General features: G+C 39.3%; 1 protein-coding gene across 7 annotated transcripts in view; it reads left to right on the top strand.

Moving 5' to 3' along the window:
* LOC146362544 (receptor-type tyrosine-protein phosphatase U-like) overlaps positions 1-21902 on the top strand; it is a 252231-nt gene that overhangs the window by 102299 nt on the left and 128030 nt on the right. The window lies entirely within an intron of this gene.

Below are 21902 nucleotides of genomic sequence, written 5' to 3'. Positions count from 1 at the left end.
AAACCAATATTACACTGCTCCTTATTGCGACCATTGTAAGATGAGCTCACACACTGTTAAACCATATATAAATACTTTATTGTAAGATTATCAGTCACCTTGAAAACAATTTTACAGTTTTACGTGAGCCTGTATTAGACTGGCTTCTTTTAACAATGTTAATATGGTCACGTGAAACCATTCAAGCATTTTTTTGTGAAATTAAACTATAAATTTCTGAGCAATTACCTCTCTCATATAATTTGAATAATTTGCTGTCAATTAAATATTCTGTACCATTATCATTGTTTGATTGAAGCATATAAAAAAAATTCATAATGGATTTGCCATCAATTTATAGCTTGTAGATTTTTATGTTGGATACAAATTTGGAAAGGAATATAACCAATTGTTTTGTAATATTTACATATAAATGTAAAAGATGTATGTAGAAGTTGTAAAATACGCACTTACTCCTTAGAAGCTTACATTAATTCACCCTTTCTCAAAATCTTTAGTGTCTCAACTGGGATCATCCTTTTTTTTTGTTTTCCCATCTTAGCTCAGCCAGGCCAGCCCTTTTTCATCTCAGCGTTTGCCAATGTTCAGAGTGCAGAACATGGTGAGGATTACTAGTCTGTAATTCTGCTTGGGTGTGTATGACAGTCCTTCAGTAGACATTGTAATGAATAAAACGAAAATGACAATACATGTGACCAGCAAGTGCATTAAGAAATTTTATCATGAAGACAAATCAAATGGGATGTCGCTTGACTGAACCAAATCACCGTAAATGTCAAACTGAAACAATGAAATCAATCAACATGTAAAAATCCTCTAGTTGAAGATTGATGTATTTTTCCGATGATGCATGTTTCCTAGATTGTCATATGATTGTCTTGCCAACAAGAAAACTGTTCTTAAACATAAAATAATAATTGAAATAAATGTCAGAGGTATAAAAGCTAGACAAAGAGTCAAGTCAAACACGCCCTTGCAACACATAAAAAAGTAGTGTTATAGTGACTGGGGCTATACCCCTATTTAGTAGGGGTGCAACGATACACAAAATTCACGGTTCGGTTCGATACTTTGGTGTCACAGTTCGATATTTTTTCAATACAAAAAAAATGTTCATACCTTTTTAATTTGTCATTTATTAAAATTATAAATATATATTTTAACTCAAAAGTACAGTTTTTAAATTTAATGTTGCTGAAACAACAAAGGGATAAAATAATAAATCTATCTGATTGAGGAATCAGTCATCTTTGGAAAAGAGAGTTTATTACAGAGAAATGGCTCTTTCCAAAATAAAAGCTATACTATACGCTTCTTCTGGGCTATATTTAGCAGCATATTAAACATATCAGGTCCCCATAAGGAGAATCATGTGCTAACGGCTGTCTAAATGACTCGGGTAAAGTTTGTAGCATGCGTGCTTGCTGTCTTTGTCTGCTTCCACTTGTCTTTGCACTAGGATGATGTCAGTGTAAATGTGCAGTGATATTCGTTGTGTTCCCACTAGTGCTGTCAGCGTTAATCTCGTTGAAATGACGTTAACGCCACAACACGGCAAATCTCCGTTAACAAGCTACCGCGGATCGCCCCGTGCGTGGGGCTGGACGGCCAACACGTTAATGAGCAAACTGTGCTAACGCAGTAGTTCCCACCAATGTAATTGAGCATTGCGTGGCACATCCAACATACTGTTTTACTTTTGTCCATGACGCGCTTACCTTCAGGGTCATACGTCACATGAAAACCAAAATAGTTCCAAACGCCAGATCTGAAAGAGGGTGGGGGAGGCTCAATTTGCCATGTTGCAACTTAACTTCTGTCTCGCTAGCTTGCCCTGTGGTCAGTGAATCTGCGTTCGACTACTTCACCTAGGCTGCACTGTCGAGCGCAGATCCACTGAGCTCTCAACAGAAACAGCATCGTCAGAGGGAAAGTTGATAAAATAAATTAAAAATTTTGTATTGTTTGATACATATGCGTACTGAACCGAAAGCACTGTATCGAACGGTTCAATATTGATACGAGTATTGTTGCACCCCTACTATTTAGCCCTTATCACACCAAATTGGTATACCAGTTATTGAACGGTAAATCCCTTTGGGAAGGGGTAAGGGAATGTCAGTCTTTTGGGAACGTCCTCTGGAAAATATAAAGGTTACACAGAAATATAATCAGAAGTTGCCGACTCAGCATACATGCTCCTTGATCCTAGTGCATTTTAAGTTCCTATTTTGAAATAAATTTGCACTTATTCAAATTGCCTTAAAATTTGGGGCCGTAGGGCCTGCTGAGTCTGGTTTCCTGGGTGATTATAGGTTTAGTATGTTTGTAAATGTAATCTTTGTCATGGCTGGAAAGAAGTGCAAAAATACAAATAAATCACAAATATGTGCTGTTTTTACCTCTCACTAGCTTCTTAGATGGTTAAACTTATACCAATTTTCAGCCTAAGTTCACCTTCAAATAACAAGTATGCAAGAGTTTTTAGATACACTCACTACTGTGCCTGTGTCTGACAGTAGCTCTGTAACTGCGTATGTATTAAATCCTCCTGTTCTCCTCCCACTCATTCTGTTATTGAGGAGTTGTGCTTGTTTTTAGACCTCGTTGTGTATCAACTAAACTTGAGTGGGATGTCATGAGAAGGCGTTCTCTCGCCAACTGGATCTCATTATTTTCAAGGTGCCCTGGTTCCACAGTAGCAGGAAGAGCAGCATTTTTCTGCTTAGCTGGGGACAAAGAAAAGTGCCACAGTAAGAATATTCTCAGAAACCACCTAAAGTGCATTCTATTTTTTTTTTTTATTGCAGATTTAAATGTTTAGTGTAATGTTTAGGTAAAATATATGACTTTATTTTAACTAATTTTTGATGCAGATTGAGAAAACTGTCTCCATTTTTCACATTTACCCATACCTACCAAGCTATATTTTCTAACCGTTCTAAAATATATGTATATAAAAGCAAATTAAAAAAAGACAAATTGAAACTCAAGCTAGCCTCTAAAACACAAAGAGTATAGTTAAATCAGGGGGAACCTAACAGACAAAGGTTAGAAGAAGAGAAAAGGAGAAAAGGGGGGACAAAGCAAGATGAGATCATGCGACAGTTTATTATGCAGATGAGGAAAGCCAGTGACTCCTAAACTGTCTGAGCGTTTCCTAATTCATCACTGTCACTTTTAGGGGTTTTGTGTGTGTGTGTGTGTGTGTGTGTGTGTGTGTGTGTGTGTGTGTGTGTGTGTGTGTGTGTGTGTGTGTGTGTGTGTGTGTGTTAGTTACAGTGTAACAGAGCATCTGTGTGGCGACCACTAGCTCTGATTGATCACCCTTCTGCAGACTACAGGAGCACATTCCTGGTGCCTTCTGCTGCACCCGTAGATGCCTCAGAGTTTTGATTAAGGCAGAGACGACACCAGAAATGAGTGTCACTAGAGGCTGCACCCTCTCAAAAATTGTTCTCTCTCTTTCATTGTCTCACTCCACATGTCCTTCCGCTCCTTCGATTAATCTATCTGCCCTCTTGTTCACCCATTTGGTTTCTTTCTTTTCCACTCCCCACCTCTCAAGCAAGCCATATTGGCATATCATCTTATTCACCTTTCTGTCTTTTACTCACCTCCTGCTTTCTTCATTTTGTCAGGCTTTAATGTACTTATTTTTTATTTTGTCCTGTTTATTCTTTCACTTTGTTCATGTATGTTTAGAAAGTTAAAACCTTCAAAATTTTTATTGATTTTTGCCAGACTCATTCCTGAGTTTGCTGCAAATGTTGTCTGTGTTATACAGTCGAGGAAAGTCAAACATATTCCAGAGGCCAGAGCAGGTGACACCGAGGCAAATTTAAATCTGCATGCTAAGGATACACATAGATTCTGCAAGATTGATTTGGTAATATTGTAACCCACATTGACAGTAATGACACCCAGTTGCTTCGGTGGTCACTTTTCTTCGCCGGTCTGAGTAGTGATGACATGCATGGCCACATATTGTCCTTAAACCGCTGACGGTCTAGGTCGTGTCTAGAAGATGATGTCGGCTTTATAGCAAATTGGGAACTTTCTGGGGAAAACCTGGTCTTGTCAAGACTGACGGCATCCGTCTCAGTTTAGCTAGTGTAGCTCTCATTTCTAGAACTCAGAGCTTCTAGAAATTTTGCTGAATTTATTAAAACCCCAAAACACAACTACACAGAGTTGAGACTAGGAAGCAGCATTACAGTCTTACACACCTCTTTGCAACTTCCCTTACACTGTCATTCCCCCAAGACCTCACCCTCATAGACACAATGTCTGCTCCCAGACAACCAAAAGACAAAAACATCTTGAAGTGTAAGAATTGACAAAGAAAGCACAATATATTACCTTCAACGGTACCAAAGAGTAATTCAATTAGATGTGGACTATTAAACATGATGTCTGTTCCCCTTAGTAAATGTTTTAATAATTAATCAGCAGATTGGTTTATTCTGCCTCAGAGAAATATTATTATAGAGGGCTAAATCTTAGCTTAAAGGAATCAACACCCATGAATAATACTAACTGTCAAAATCTTGGGAGCTCAGGCTGAGGAAGAGGAATTGCAGCCATCTTTCATTCGTTCTTATCAGTCAGCCAAAAACCTAGACAGAGTTTTAATTAATTTAAAAGACTTACCCTTGGCAACATTTTTTTTTCGACTCAATTGGCTTCTCTTAAAATGTACGTGGTCTTCATTTTAATCACACGCTCAATATTGTCTTGACATATGGCATACAAACCGAACTGAACAGTATCTCCTTAAAACCCTGTTTTGTCTTACCATCATTTGATAATATTCAGTTTTACAATAATAGACTACATAGCCCCACATAAAAATGTCATTACAATAGATGTCTTTCTGAAAGTGCTGTAACAAAGTTTAAAGAAGTGATTCTTCTGGTGTTATCTTATTCAATACCATGTGCCAATACGGTGCAGAGCGGCTATCTAAACTGTATTCTCACAGAGGTTGCTGGATATTCTGGTTCAGTGAAAAAGGAAGCAGCAAACCTAATGTGCTTGACTGCATGGTATTATTCACAAATGCATGGATTAAAGCAGACAATTTCTAAGTCATCTAAGGAGCTTGGAAAGAAAAGCTTCTTTAAGTTTCCTTGAAGACGTTTCACCTCTCATCCGAGAAGCTTCTTCAGTTCTAAGAACAATTGGTGGAGAGTCCCAGATTTTAAGCCCTATGGGAGTGTCCCCAAGAGGGTCATGGACCCCCTATTGATCCTGTACCTAATCACACAAGCCAAGGTGTGAAAATGGGCGTGGGTCACAATCAGCCAAGGTTTCGGGTGAACCCACTGTGAAACCTAGCCCCACCCTGTCATGAGATTTACTGAGGTCAAATGGAAGAGTCTGAGAAGAACTGAAGAAACTTCTTGGATGAGAGGTGAAACGTCTTCAAGAAGACTTAAAGAAGTTCAGACGCTTTTCTTTTCAAGCTCATTTATAAGTCATGTTTCATTAATTTAGAAGACTTTTGTCTGGTCTGGAAAAATAGTTTTTTGTTCCACAAAAAAGCTCTCATCACTGATAGATGAAAACAGCAACAAGCCCAGGTTTCTTTTCTGCACTGAGCATTTGATCTCAGCATTTTCACTCATTCCATATTTATACACCACTACAGCATTTAATAATTAGTGATTATGAAATTCTGGCACTCTCTCCCATTGTTTGGTCCTCGGGGTGAGAGAGAAGAGAGCATAGAGAAACGGGAGAGAAGGCAAAGGGTCATGGCGAATGGCTGCCCTTACCTGAGCCTGGTTCTCTCAGAGGTTTCATCCTGGTAAAAGGTAGCTTTTTCCCTTCCCACTGTTGCCACTCATGGAGGAGTCTGATTATTGGGGTTCCTTTCTAATATTGTAGGGTCTTTACCCTTCAATATAACGCACTGTGAGGTGCCTGTTTTTGTGAATTGGTGATATATAAATAAAATTAATTGAACCGAATTGAATGGAATTATTCCATTATGGAAAATAAGGTATATGATATGATATGACACAATTTGCAATTCTCAAACAACTATGATCATTTATATATACATACCATCTAGTACCATTAGTAAAAGCTTCAAATGACATTTAAAAGGTTTATAAGGCAACTCATTGCACAACCAATCCATCTTAACCAACAAGGGTAAGGTCAAAATGTAAAAGCTACTGAATTAGGACAAAGGATAAGTCATTCAGTATGCTCTATGCTTCTCTGAGCACAGATTGCTGGTAAATAGATTGAAGGAACTATTTATCTTTCTTTAAAATAACCTTCATGGTGGTCTGAACAAGAGGGGCAAGCTCAGATTTTGGCCATAGAGGTTACCATATTATCCCTGATATAAATAGGGTCTCCAGCAATGTGATAGAACAGACAGTGGTGCTTTCTGGTCAGTAACATACAGTCTTAGAGCGTCCGGTGACAAATATCACAAGCCACCATTTGTGCACCTCTTGATTTTTGTATCCTGAGATGTTGCGCAACTTTTATTGCTATTTTTCTATCAGCACAGATGCTTAGAGATTCACAGACTATACAGAATAAAATGTTGCAACAGTTATACAGGATAACAGGATAACTTCAGCAAACCAGTGTAGACATAACATTTAAACATGCAGTAGATAATAGTGATACTCATTTGTATCTCACTCAATTGGAAAAACAATTTAGAGCTCACAGAAAATTTAGGGTGCACCTCCACAGAGAGGGTGTGGGGTCAAACAGGATATGTTAGGTAAACACTGAACAATGGTTATAAAACAGCATATCAAGTTTGTTGATTGGTAACCTGACCAGGGTCTTTAAACTTATTACGGTTTGTCTACTTTTTAGCATTACCTACTGATAATGACATTGCTCCTCATGGTTTAGTTTAGGTTGTCATTTATGTCATACGTAACAAAGTATTTGAGCGTTGTTGAGTGACACAAGACTCCAAGATGATTGACTGATAGACTGACTGTCACCGGGGAGTGGCGGGGACACGTTTCTTTGTGACAGCTGACAAAATAATTCCAGTGAACGGGTCACCAGCATCATCGTGTTTCTGGTCATAGGCTTTAAAGTTAAATCTATACTGAATCCCAAAAAGCTACACATTTCATTTTACATGGGGAGCTGGGCTGACTAGAAACAGCATAATTTCCAGCATTCAGTGTAGATCTACTCTTTCAATGCTAAACTAACTATCTGCTAAATGTTGATGTGTGCCTTTCGATCTCTTTCTTCTTCTTCCTTTTTCCTTTTCTGTTCTCCTTCATTTTTGTCTCTGTGGGCTACTGACTCTGGAAGCAGCAGCTGACGGGCGTGAATTTGTCTTCCATTAGAATGCAACATTCCCCAGGAGTGCCACTGGCTTGAATCATACAGCTGCTATTACATTCCACAGACATTACATTATTTATCTTCCCAGCTGACACCTATCACCCATATTGACTGCTCCGCAGTCCTGCTGACATCCCTGCTGTCACCCAACTGCTGCAACCCATTCGTCCCACATTAACATGTCTAGATCCCCCTGGGGACCCAAACATGCACTTTCCCCTAACGGTTTCACCCAGTGTGAACAGCCTCAAAAGTTCCGCAGCCATGGCCTCCCAATGCTTTGGGGGTGGGATTTGTGTAAAGCTTTGGAAGGATTAGAAAAGACCGTTAGAGAATGTGGCTGTGGTAGGAGAAATAATGATCTCTGCAACTCAGTCAATCTTTTTTATGAACAGTTTGGGGTAGAATGGAAAATACCAACAGTTCTAGTACATTAGCTCCAGTTCTACTGTAGCCCTTCAGTTCTACATAACACAGTCTGTCTTTGATCAAACACACACACACACACACACACACACACACACACACACACACACACACACACACACACACACACACACACACACACAGGTCAAGGGGCAGTGGTGTATTGTTTCCTATCTCTTGTGGCTTTCCTCCACCATCTATCTGGGTATCTTTCAAACCATCTCTCCTGTCATGGATTAATTGGATTTTTGACCCAGTTCCAGTTTGCTCTCCTCGTTCTCGTCATGCTCCACTTGGGAACTGTCATGAGATTGTGTATAATAGTGTGTGTGTGTGTGTGTGTGTGTGTGTGTGTGTGTGTGTGTGTGCAAGGGAGAGAGACAGAGAGACAGTGTCGTCAAATGTGTGTAGAGGATTTAATGTGTCAGTAGCTACCTCATTTCCAATCTGTTAGGAACCTTTGTCTCCTTGCCACCCCCCCTTCGTCACTCTTCCCATAGGAGGGCAACAGCCGGCAAACAAAGCCGGAGTCCCTGCTGAACTCTGATACATACACGCACACACACGGACACACACAATGCAGTTGCCACCACAGCTATTGTTCTGTGGCATTTTGGGACCACACTGGAGGGCTGTTGGTGTTAAGTTCATCTGTAGTGCGCAACAGATGAAGAGACAAGGAATTACCCAGACTGTAAGGCTGAAAACACATCTCCCCTCTGTCACCAAAGTCTGGTTCCCTGTAATAAAAGTGATAAGAGACCCGTCTTGGGTTGTCTCCAATGCTTTTTGTATAGTGATCATGCTAAAATATTCTCTGTGTTTGGAGCCCATGGACTTGCACCCAACACACTGTGATCTCAGGGCAAAATAATGAATTTAAAGGTATTAAAAGGTGTTTATATGTCAATAGATTGCACATTGCAGTCATCTGAATTCTGTTTTTCTAGAGTGCATTCCGGATTAAGTCAGAATTTCTGGCTGATGAGGCTTTACCCAACATGCTGTAGTGATGTTGTTGGGAACAAAATAAATAAATAAATATTGTGCTAGTGATGCATTAAGGACTCTACTTTCATAGAGTCAGCTGGTGATAGGTGAACCTTCCCTTGAAGAGTTCCCAACATTGTTGAAGATTTAGTGAATTAACTCCCATTCGATGTGAAAATGTAATCAAACTATTTATCAAAGTGTTGGGTCGCACATCTAATATGCTGACGGTAAGTAAGTGTGACAATATCAGGACGAATAGGGATGTTTGGGCACTTCTTCATGTTTTAGAGCCCTGACTTCAGGTCAGGAGATGGGGGTTAAGGAAGAAAAGGATGGGGATGAAATGAGGGATGAGAAAGCAGCAGTGAAGGAGACAGATTAAGAGGAGAAAGAGAAAGACATAATGAGAAACAGATGATGAAAATATACACGTACAAATGTTAAATGTTAGAGCTACTTGTGAACTTTGAATTAAAACCAAATTATCAGACGTACTATAATTGTGCACAGCAAAATCTCCAGTGTTAAATTAACACTAGAGAGTGTCTATATGGGTCCACTCCTCTGAGTGTTAAATACAACACTGTTGAGTGTTAAATTAACACTTTTGACAGTGTTATGTGTTTAAAAGTAACCTAGTCAGTTTTGAAGATTAACAAAGACTAACACTGAGCAGTGCTGATTTTCTAACACTGGAAAATAACTCAAAATGTTAGAAATATTCCAGTGTTAGAAAATCAGCACTGCTCAGTGTTAGTCTTTGTTAATCTTCAAAACTGACTAGGTTACTTTTAAACACATAACACTGTCAAAAGTGTTAATTTAACACTCAACAGTATTGTATTTAACACTCAGAGGAGTGGACCCATATAGACACTCTCTAGTGTTAATTTAACACTGGAGATTTTGCTGTGTGTCCAGTCACTAGACACGGTTAGGTGGAATGCCGATGTCCATCTTGGCCACTGTCTTTATTGTGGTGAAATGGTGGTTTCCATAAACCAGCACTCCCTCCTATGTATTTTTAATGGATTAATTACGTTTATGGGCTTGTTGGGAGAAGTAAAAACACACTAATCAATTTATATTTATGAGTGCCATATCTTTTTCTGTTAAATAACCCCCCAAAATTACTTGCAGGACTTTTAATGTAACTTTGTGTGGATATTTTCATCGTGTGAACTTTCATCAGAGGATTTCATTTCTGTGTTTGCTTCTAATTACAGACCTGAGGCTACTGCTGATGCAGGGTCAGGTTTTGCATCCCCTTTTATGGACGTCAATGGCTACGATTTGTAGTCTGTTGGACGGCTCTGCTCCGACAGTTAGTGGATTTGAGGATTAAGAGTTCCCCTCATAAATGTCAAATGATAAATTTAAAACAGTATGCGTTTTCCCTCCAACTTCAGCTGAGGTGCTTATTATGCTGATTTATTACTATTGATTTAAATTTCCATCCCCGTATTTGCTGGAAACTGTACCATTAAAACGGCAGCTTCGCAGGATATGAATTAAGATCCTGGGGATTACAAATGCCTTTCAATTGTGTCTGGCAGGGCAATGACCTTTGAATGAACAACAGTGAGTGGTGTGCTCATCTGTGAGAACAAATGAACTGAAAGTGCTGGCTGCTTTTTGTTTGGCTCATTTGAATCCTGCAGCGGGTCTATTGGCTGGTTTTGTGTCTTCTTGCAGCCAACTGGGTTGAAGTGTGGGAGATTTTGAATAACTCACAGGCACACCATTGTGTGGGGTATGCTAAGCCGTTAGTCCGTTGCTTCAGTCCCAAAAGGGATTTGAAAGGGTTCCTGACAGTTAACGGTCTGCCTTTCACTGACACATTTAAAATTTAAAACACCCCGCTTTTTGTTTTTTTTCCCCAAGTCAACAGGCTTCCATGTCTTTTGGCTCGAGATTAGGGACACATGCACTCATTGTTGTTTTTAGAGCCTGAGTGAATGCTGGATGCCAGCATTAGTGTGCCCCCTACTGCCAGAGTGTCATTTTTTCTTTTATGTTGTAATGCAGTAAATGGCGGGTTATTGAATTTTTGCGTATGTTCAGTGTGAATAGTGGTTTAATAGTAACTACAGTGCTGTATATTGCACAGCCTTTAAATAGCACTCACTGTACACACCATGCATCTAATGTTAGCTCTTCAAGATCTAGAATAAAATAATGATAATAATAATAAAAATCACTACAAACAAAAGTGTAGACTATTTTAGATACTCTTAGGTATTTGCTCGATTCTGTGTTAAAATAATGTCATTATTATTATTTGGTTATAAATTATAGTCTGTCATTCATGTAACATTTCATTTCATACAGCTTTTTATTTCGTTCTTTGGTTCTGTGTATCAATGAATGAAGAAAATTCTTGTTGAAATATTTCATTTGGGATTTTTGTGAAGTCAAAGAGTTTTTGTGTGTGACACACACTCACAGCTGTCAGCAGTTTCAGTCAAAAAACATTTGTATCTGTGCTTGACTTCAAAACCTTGTATTGTGCAAAACTGCTTCTTTCAATTTCCTTGGCTTTGCTGCCGCTGTCCCACATTCAGTATTTCAGCACTTTCCTGCCCACGCTAACCCTGGCTGACAGTATGTTGCTGGGGTCAGGGCTTTGTGGCTGGGCTATGGAAGGGGACAGGTGCAGAGAAAGACGTGATTGGTCCTTGCAGCTTGAAGGTGATTTGGACCAGATGGTAGCCTCTCTCCTCCAGATGCACTTTACCTTGCCATATCTACTGCTGGCACACTGTAGGACTGTAACTGATAGGGTCTTATCACAGCAGCTCTGAGTGTGGAGGTGGGTAGCAGGGGTAGGTGGGCAGTGGGACTTGCAGTGGGCTTTGATCCAACCTGGCAGATAACCCCTCCATCTCCTCCTCTACACAGATGCTGCAGCTCTGCAGTGCACCAACTGATGAAAATCAGATTTCAGGCTTAAAGTTCCCTCCCACTTCTCACCGTCCCTATCAGTGAAGGGCAAATACAGCCAAGGAAATGGTTTATCTTGAGAGGATAGGTTCAGGGAACAGAAAGCCTTGTTTGTCTTTGCCAAGCATCAAGAAATGCTGAGAACTTCAGACAGATCCGGCACAGAACCCAGTTTTATCGATTGGCTTCTTCCTTCCCTTTACCTCAGGTTACTCTACCTGAGAACTCACTCTCATGTTGCATTGTGTAATGTACCTTGCACTTAGGGGATGTTGTAAGTCTCCTCTTTCCTTCCTTGATGTTTGAGAGATTTCAGCTTCTAGTCTAAAATGAAGCCTCTCATATTGTAGCCTCCTAGACCTGTGTCTATTTTCTGCACCTCTACAAACCCTATTATACTCATCAAGAAAGTGATAATATTGCTGACTGAAGGTAAGCTTTCTTTCTAAAGGATACGCTTTTCTCACCTTTCTCACCTTAGTTGTATCCATTAGTTTTATAAAGAAAGTAATTATGTGGCATGCCAAGGCATATAAAAGAAATGCATAGGCTCAGACAGTGTGTTTTCCCCATTTTCCCCTTTAAGCCTTTTCTCTTATTTATTTTCATTTTCATTGGCAGAGAGTTAGTGTTTTAACTACGACGTTAAAATGTGTCTATCAGGGTTGGTGAATTAGGTTAAACACAATCCATATATCACATTGTTCATAAAAAGTCGTGTTAACTCATTTCAGGAAGTTGTGTCTAATGATATAACATAACAGATGGCTATCACGTGTTAGGATTTCACAAAATTGACGTGTAATAAATGTTTCATTAATTTTATTGGTGCTACTTCAATGATAACTTAAAGGCTATTTTATGGGGGCATCAAATAATTGTTAGTATTAAACACGTAACTTTAGCATGTGCAGGGTTTACATTTATGATAACTGTTTAATACTTCAGACTGGAGACTGGACTGGAGCTTTAGTGTTGTCAGTGTCAACTACTGGTTATGTCAATGTGTGAAGTTGTGTCAATGGGCGACGTAAAGGGAACTGTTTGTATTGTATGTAATCCAAAAGTAATTTTTGATATTGTTAATGTTTGAATAACAGTTTCTTTTTTTACAACTCAGTAAGGGAGCAGCTAGGCTTCATATACTTGTTATTTCCTTTAAATCCAAAAGTGGTGAGTACATTTTTTAATACAAAAAGAACAATTATACACTTGTTGTACATTTGATAATACCTTCAATATGTGTCATATTGAGGATCAAACGCAGACATGAGAAAGGCAAGGAGGATTTCAAAGTGAGCTTTTATTTGCTGATACAAAAAATGCTGTACAAAACTAAGTCCAAAGGCAAAGAAAACTGAAATTTAAAATCCAAAAATCCAAAAGGAAAGGATTGGACACACATAAAAGTACAGAGATATCATGACAAAGGACAAGAAAAAGACTGTAAATGTACTGAGACCTGAATAGGAATGCCAAACAGGTGAGAAATGAAAGATAGGTGAAAGTAATCAGGAAACCAGGAAAGGACAGTAAGAAAAGCTAACACAAGACACAGGAAATAACCAATAGAGACTAACACAACATGAATACTAACACTTAACAAGAAGCACCAGACAAGGAAACATAAAATAACCAAGGCACAAAGGTGTAAAGACAAGATATGCTTTCTAGTGAATAGCTCAGTTTTGTGATAAGTAAAAACAGCATATATTAACATAAGTTCCTACAACTACACATACAGACTGATTAAAAACAGGAGGATATGTACTGATTGTGCTGGATTTTTCCACATGAAATTGTACCCATATTGCTCCCAATGTAAAGCAATATTGTCACCGTGTATCACATAACTTCAACAGTTTAGCTATTTAGGAGGTATTTTTTTAAAGGTTAAAGCTAGAAAGGACGTCTCTTTGCACAGAAAACACCACATATTGCGTAGACCGTAACATGATTGAGTGCAGCCTTGCTTTGCAAGATGTGCACTGATGTGTCTGTGCCTATTTTTAGGTAAGTATACAGAAAACAGCTCCCCTGTGTCGAAGTGGGTATACATCGTATATCTGTGTATATGCACCACTACACTGCTGCTCTCGAGTATTTCACAGGAAAAAAGGAGAAAGAAAAGGGGAACATTTTGTATTAGAATCATTGTAATCTCTTATAATCTCCAAATAAATGTATATATATTGTATGTTGATTGAAACCACAGTTCTTTTAGTCTCGCCATAAGATTTGTCCTATGTCACCTTTGCCTTTTGTGCTATCTATCTTCGATAGAGGTGGGGGGATTTCGATGACTGTGAGAGAAAAGACATGATTCCACATATTACATTAGCTGCAGCCTTGTCAAACCATGTATGGTGATGAATGTTCTCAGCGAGTATACATCATTCTTCTCCCCATGGGAGAGCTCCCTGCTGCTGAATCTGTTAGTCCACCATTTCCCTGCTCTGAGCCCTGATCCTGTAGCACAAGTGAGAGACTGAGCCTGGGAAATGACACGCTCTGCTTAGTAAATGGCCAGAGAAACCTAGAAGAAATAGGGCAGAGAGAGTGAGGAATACTGGCATGGAGAGCAGAGCAGAACAGCAGCAGCTCCCCCAAAGGCCTTCAGTATGCCGAGATGAAACAAACAGTAGATCACAGGAGTTCGATGAAGACGCTGAGGGCGGGTGGGATATATCAAGATGCAGCAGAGGGGTGGAGAGCTGGTAGTTGTATATGAGAAAGGATAGTCAGCCCACACGTTGTTGCTGGGTGGCTGCTAATGCACTATTGATTTCTGCCACTGAGAAGATTCCCCTGCATCGCAAGTCCACTTCCATTAACTCATGTCATTGTCAGATGTCCTGAACTCTGGCTGACTTAGGACCAATGTTTAGGGTTGAGTTTAGGATCAGGATTTATTCTTGGCGGAAACAATAAATCCACGCTCCCAATGACTGCAAGTCCATCTCTTATAACTAAGCACCTCTTCTAGGGAGAGTACACTGACCTGTGGGTGGCCCATGAGCTTTTATGTTTGAGAAGTTGGAACCAGCTTGATTTTTTTTTGAGTGGTCATTGGTATCAGGCTTCCTTGATCTGCTGCTGAAACAATGCTGCTATTACGTTTTCTGAATAGTAGTTGAGCCATTCAAGGATGAAATAAACAAAATCTTGATTGCAGCTTTTCATATTTAAATTTTGAGAACACGTTTTCTTTTGAGGCTGCAGATATAATTGCCTCACAAACAGTGCCTGCAAAATGATGAATGATTTGTTCTTTCTTTACTTGATGCCACTGCTGAATTCCATGCTAAATTTCCTCCAACAGAGGTTATTCAGTGTCATTTTTTAAATTCCATATCACTACCCTCATCCCACGCTGTTGGAACATCTTTATAAGCTAAACTACACTCATACTTTGTATTGGCATTAATAAGGGCTGCTCATATAGTACTGGAGCCATATGTCATGCATGTATTGAAAAGAACTGTGTACTAAAACAGCAGAATTCCTACATTTAATGAATTACATGTTGCATGGGCCACTGAACGAAATAGTTGGATAGTCAGAAAACCTTCAGAAGACCTTGTTTGCTGATAGAAGTATCCTCCTAAAAAAATCCTCTGGGATGAAAATGGTTCTTGAGCTGCTGTGGAGCTTTAATTGTAGCAAAAGCTGAGTGGCATCACCATATGAATCATCCGCAATATACTGGTTTTATTAAGGCTGTTTGCACAAAGAAAATGTCAGAGGAATCCTGCAGATGCATTCTCACTACTATCCAAAACTCTGCCTTGTTTAGGCAAATTCAGCTCAGTAAGTTTGGTGGGGTGTTTACAGCTTGGCTGTGCATTTCTCAAATGCCTCATTGGACTTATTGTTGAGTGTGATGTTGACTTTGAGCTGGGTATAAAATCATGACAAGTATACCAAGAATGTCAGAAAACTTTACATCAACAGTGTTTTCTTTTTTATTCAAATCCTAGTTTGGACAGCTTGGGTAAATCTTATTTACCCTTCTATTGTTACAGTGCACCCTTAATACAGACACTTGATAAATACATTGCGTTACTTACATTTTATGCATTCAACTTTTCCCAGGTTATGCTTTCCTTTCTCAAATGGCTTTGTAAAAAGTGCTGGTGACAACAAAAACATTACAATCCAGAAACACACTTTGCTGGTATGATCAGCTGTTCGTAGCAGTTCCTATGTTGGAATAAAAGTCATCACGTTGTTAGCGTGAACTATCGCATAAACTACCTGCAAAAATTGGAAGTGATGTCATTTTTCGTGGGAAATGTAGTTTTGTTTTCCCTACAGGGTCTTTCAAAGATTTACTGGCGTTTTTGAAAGTCATGTTTGACTTTATGCTTTGACTTTATTTTTGTATAGTTTCTGGGATGCTTAGAACTTAAGTTGCACTGTTGGAAATAGTTTATTTTGATGCACATGTTGTTTTGTTGCAAATTGTGCACAACAATATTTATTTTCATTTTTCCTGCAGTTTATAAAAATCTAAAAAATCTCAAAACGTAAGACACTCAAAATAAATTTCCTGTGTTTAGAAACTATTTTGTGCAACTTTTTTTGCATTTACAGTTTTGAGGAAAAACGAGAAATATGTGTAAAAAAAAAAAAACAAAACATGATTTTTTTTTTGTAGTTTATTGCATTTTTTTCAATTTGTGGAGTTACTATGGACTTAATGCATACATATTATTAAAACTTGGGATATAGCAGTTGTATTGATGTATAGCAACTTGAAATGCTCCAAAAAATATAAAAATGTAAACTATAAGGTCTGGCGGACTTGGTGGTCTTAAAAGGTTTATTGAACAAAGTGTGCACCCCTGGCTCAATTTCATGAAAAGTGTTTTTCCTAAATCTCTACCACAAAGATCCTAAATAGTACATAGATACATGTTTTAATAACAAAATGACACTAGTATGAAATAGGTGTCTCATAGTGGAGTACCTATAGAGACTATCAGAGGATCTGTAGCTTTCCTAAGCATTACGGGGCTTTGTGGGTGTTTTTTTTGTTTATTTGTTTGTCTGCTTAGCTTTCTGACTCCCAATTTCCCAGTTCTGCTTCACTCTTTCTACTCATAGCGCCATTTTCTGCCACAGCAGGCATCTGTTTTCTAACAAAAAAATCTCTCATATCCCTCTACGCACTACCTGCTGAGCAGCAAAATGGTAGATAGACACACTTAGCGATTAGTCAGTAAACATTTAGCAGCTGAAAAGGCCAGATATTATTTTAGAGGCACTAAAAAAAGTAAAATTAGCTGACTTAATTATTTATTAATCAACTGCATTGGAGATGCAACCGAACACTAATGAATTTGACTTGTGCATCTTTTTAATCTGCTAGTAGATCAGGTGATGCAGCTACATGTGATGCGATGCAGCATTTGCATAGTCTAATGAAAGCACGCATTGTTGGCACATTTCACTCAGTATGTGGTGCTAATAAGCGCGTCTTGGAAGTGTCAGCGTAGAAACACAGTAATGACTCTGTTGTTGTCAGCGGTCGCCAGGTTGTCTGCCTGGCTCTCGACTCTCACCTGTAGAATTCATTAGCTGGAGCCGTCAGCTGCACTCAGAGTTGTATTGTTTGCAGGGCGTTTAGGCTCTGCCAGTGTCGCATTCATGACCAGCTGCTGTTGGTTTGCAGATTTCCCATTTGTACGCAGCAAGCACTGTGTCACTTTGTAAGTGGTAAAATCTGCATTGTCTTTTGGCTCCAGTAAACAAGCCCCAGCTCCTCTGTCCCCGCCAGCCGAGCAGTTCACACACCACCTCCAGAGATACAAAGAGCAGCAAACAGCGAGACCAATCTGCGCCCTCCTAATCATCTACACTGGCCGCACTTCACTCCTCTTGGGTGTGCAATATCATCTGTGGTCAGAGTAGCTCCAAGTTGCAATATCAGAGAAAAAAGAATAAAAGGCAGAAAGCAAATGGAGATCTGAAAGACCAAATTCAGATAAGATAAGATAAGATAAGATAAGATAAAACTTTATTAATCCCTCGGGTGGGTTTCTCTGGGAAATTCTGTTTCCAAAAGCACAGCACCGACAGAAGTTACAGTTACAGAATATTATATATATATATATACACACACACACACACACACACACACACACACACACACACACACACACACACACACACACACATATATAAATACAGAGACATATATAAATAAAATATACGAAGGGGATAAATAGAATAAATAGGAATAAAAATAAAAATACAAGTGAATTGCACATTTCAAGTATTGAGGTCTATTGCACCATTGACTATTAACAAAAGTATTGCACAAAAGGTATTGCACAGTGAGGTGAAGAGGCACTACAGCTTAGTTGTTCCCCCCTCCTTTGTCCTCCTGTTTCCCCTCCCTCTCCCCTCCAGAGAGGAGTTAAACAGTTTGATGGCGTGTGGGACAAAGGAGTTTTTAAGTCTGTTAGTTCTTGTCTTGGGGAGAAGCAACCTGTCACTGAACAGACTCTTCTGGTTGTTAATGGCCGTGTGCAGAGGATGCCCAGCATTGTTCATAATGTCCAGCAGTTTTTTTAGTGTCCTTTTCTCTGCCACTGTCACCAGAGTGTCCAGCTTCATGCCGACCACAGAGCTAGCCTTCCTGATCAGTTTCTCCAGCCTGGATGAGTCCAAATTGAAAATCTTGAATGACCTTCTGCAGGTGTCCTGGAGGAGGGAGGGTCAATGAAGATCCTCCTCGGGCTTGCTCTCATCAATCACACAGTCAAAATGACGAGAAAGCAGGCTATAAACCGGCATTCACAGCGAGTCTACGTGGAGGCACAAGGAGGCAGAAAATGTTAGATAACAATTTGATTAAAATGCATCAGGTTTTGCTTGGCCTTTTTCAAGAAATGATGGTGTTGTCATTGTGTGGAATAGGCCTGCCTGAGTTGTACAAAGAGTTATTGATGGCAGCAGAGGGATGCTAACCAAAAATGACAGAGACAAACATAAAGATAAAAGCACCCCGCTATCGCTCCTTCTTTTCTTGCCGTACTCTCTCGCTCGTCCCTTCCACTTTCAGCTCCTCTCGTGTTTTTCTTGGTGTAAGTGTGATAAAAGCGGCCAGACCTATGACTCAGGTTTCCACCCCACATTCTGATATGAATTCAGGGAACCGAGGCCGTCCCCTAATCTCTTAATGCATGTTCCCTTGCCCTTGGCAGGGTCAGGGGAGAAATAGATGGAGCCTTATCAGCTTCTATGGATTTATGGAGAATTTCTCTGCATTGGGTGTTTTTTTTTTGTTGTTTTTTTTTTACAGAAGCTTGTCTGTGCTTATACACTGTGTCTCTATTGATGTCTGTGTCCTCAAGGATGTTGAGTAAGGTTATCTGAGATTTTAATATCTTCATGAGTTTTATCAAATTTCTAATTACTGCATCAATCATGCTGACCTACTCCATCAACCTAAATTGAAAAGAGGTGCGATGAATGCTTTTGAGAAATTTGTGCTAGTGTACTAACCTTCAGGAGCTTGCTTCCTTTACTGCTGATATTTTATTAGGTCTTTAAATACGTTACTTATTAGATTGCTATTTATAAATTGAAGCTGCACTGTCATACTCAAGTTAACCTTTGACCTTCTGAACAGTGAACTGTGCTTGTCCTGCTAGACCTCAGTGCAGCGTTTAATGCTATTTTATTACACTGATTAGAGCTTGTTGTAGGTATTAAAGGTACTGCGCTGCAGTGGTTTGAATCACATCTATCTAAAAGACTCCAATTTGGTCATGTAAATGTAGAGTCCTCCTCACACACTAATGTTAATTATGGACTTCCACAGGGTTACATGCTAGGACCACTTCTGTTTACAATATACATGCGTAGGCCAATTATGGATCTTCGGATCCACATTATGTCAGCAGCTATTCTCCACCGTGAACTATGTTAAAAACAAACACCGCTCATGTCCTGCGTAAAGTTGAAAGTGACTTCGTACAGCCCCGATTTTCAGACGCTGTGCGCAGAGGTTCAGGAGCAGAAGTTCCATTGTAAACATACCACGGCAGACCCGACGATGTTTGCATCTCTTTTCAGCATCTCTTTATTGACCACTTTTCACACACGGTTGCTGTACGCATACAGCCGGTTGTAGCTTTTCAGCTCACAGCCCGACACACACCAACACAACAGCATAGATGGCACAGACGTTAAGGCGGCGAGGCGTGATTGCCCTGCAGCGGTGCTGCAGACCACGCCCCGCCACACACATTAACCAGGTAAAATACATATTTAAGCACAATTTTGCAAATATCTATTCTTAATTTTTTAGCAGCATAGTGCTTTTTTCCAATTATTTTTTAAAAGTCAGGTCAAGGCTCCAAAAGCTCAAAGGCGATATAAGGGTGGCTCACAACAGTTGTTGTTTGCTACATGGATCATTTTAGTTCAGCTGGGTGTCTTTCCTTTTGTTATATTTCTTTAAGAGTTCAAAATGTGTTAATTACATAAATAAAATGTGATTTTCTCTGTAGCACTTCATGGATTTCATAAGAAACACACCTTAGTTGTTCACAAAAAGCATACAGGTAAAAAACAATACATACAGTGTTATCTTCATTTTAGATGTCAAAAAGTATTTGCGGCTCCCAGTGTTTTCTTTTGCGGGGAAACCGGGTCCAAGTGGCTCTTTGGGTCTTAAAGGTTGCTGACCCCTGCCTTAGGCAGTATCATAAGAAGGCAGAGCATAGATTTAAACTATTATGCAAATGACAAATGCAAATGACTTCTATTCAAGAAGACATATAACGACTTAAAGACCTGGATGGCCTCAAATTTTCTGCTTCTAAATTCAGATTTATGCTGAGTGTTTCTTCTTCAGTCACCTTTTTTTCCCCTCACTATGTGTTTATACACCATTCTGCTTTTGATTATTATTTACTATTACTCTCTGGCTGTCTTCCACGGCATGTTTTTGTCCTGTTTTCCTCCACTCACTCCAACCGGTCGTGGGCGATGGCCGCCCCTCCCTGAGTCTGGTTCTACTGGAGGTTTCTTTCTCTTAAAAGGGAGTTGTTTCTTCGCACTGTCACCAAAGCGCTTGCTAATGGGTGGTCATATGATTTTTGGGGTTTTCTCTGTTTTCTTTATATTATTGTAGGGTCTTTACCTTACACTAAAAAGTGCCTTGAGGCCACTTAGGTTTTGATTTTATTGCTATATAAATAAAGTGAATTGAACTGAATTTAAAATCTCTTTGGAACTCATATTGAGAGCACACTGAACAGCTATGAAATGCAAATTCAATGCTTGACATAAACAGCAGATACACTATATTACTAAAAGTAATTGTTTGTCTGCTTTCAGACACCTATGAACTTGAGTGACATCAGATTCTTAATCTAAAGTGTTTAATAATTTTAATATATGTGAGTTCAGTCTTTGCAGCTACAACAGCTTGCACTTCTCTGGGAAGGCTCACGACTGGACTTGTTGCACTGGTAGCATCCTATCACAGTATCACGATGGAATTCACCAGCTCCTGAGTGACTTTTTCTTTCACAAATGTTTATAGAAGTAGTCTGCATGCCTAGGCTTAAACCTGTGTCCATGGAGGTGATTGAAACACCTGAATTTAACCATTTAGATGGGTGAGTGAATACCTTTTGCAATATAGTGTATTTTATGCGCTTAATTTGTCATGAAATAACAAGGCAACTGGTTTTACTGAACCGTGAAACTATTTCTCAGATAACTGTCCAAATACAGTCTCTGAAAGTGTTGGAATGTGTATAGATTTGGTCATAATTCTCTAACAATGAATGCAATGCCTTTGTTAACCCACTCAAATTAAAGTCTTCACTTAAATCATACCTTTATTGTTTGATTTAAAATGCACTGTGGTGGAGCACACATTTCTTTGTCCAAAAACTAAGACCTAACCTAGTTTGTTCAGGTTGAAGGACTTATTGTGTCCTTCACTCTTTTAACCACCAGATGGCTTCAGTACAATCAAATGGAGGCTGGAGCTTCAGTAACAAAGGAGACAAGTTGCTTAAAGATATTTCCGTAAAATCAGAGACAGAGCGTTACTTGTAGCTGCTTCCTATGTAATTTCCGAGCGCCCACACTTCCCAGTGCAATCCCGTCATAAGGACAGTTGGAGACTTGCCCTCCAACAATGACAGGCTCCAGCTCTCATAGCT

Source organism: Perissodus microlepis, chromosome 22, assembly GCF_051167445.1.
Source record: "Perissodus microlepis isolate ML-2025 ecotype Zambia chromosome 22, ASM5116744v1, whole genome shotgun sequence".
NCBI classification, from domain to species: Eukaryota; Metazoa; Chordata; class Actinopteri; order Cichliformes; family Cichlidae; genus Perissodus; species Perissodus microlepis.
Note: the sequence above shows the minus strand (reverse complement) of the source record. Positions and strands in the feature narration are given on the sequence as shown.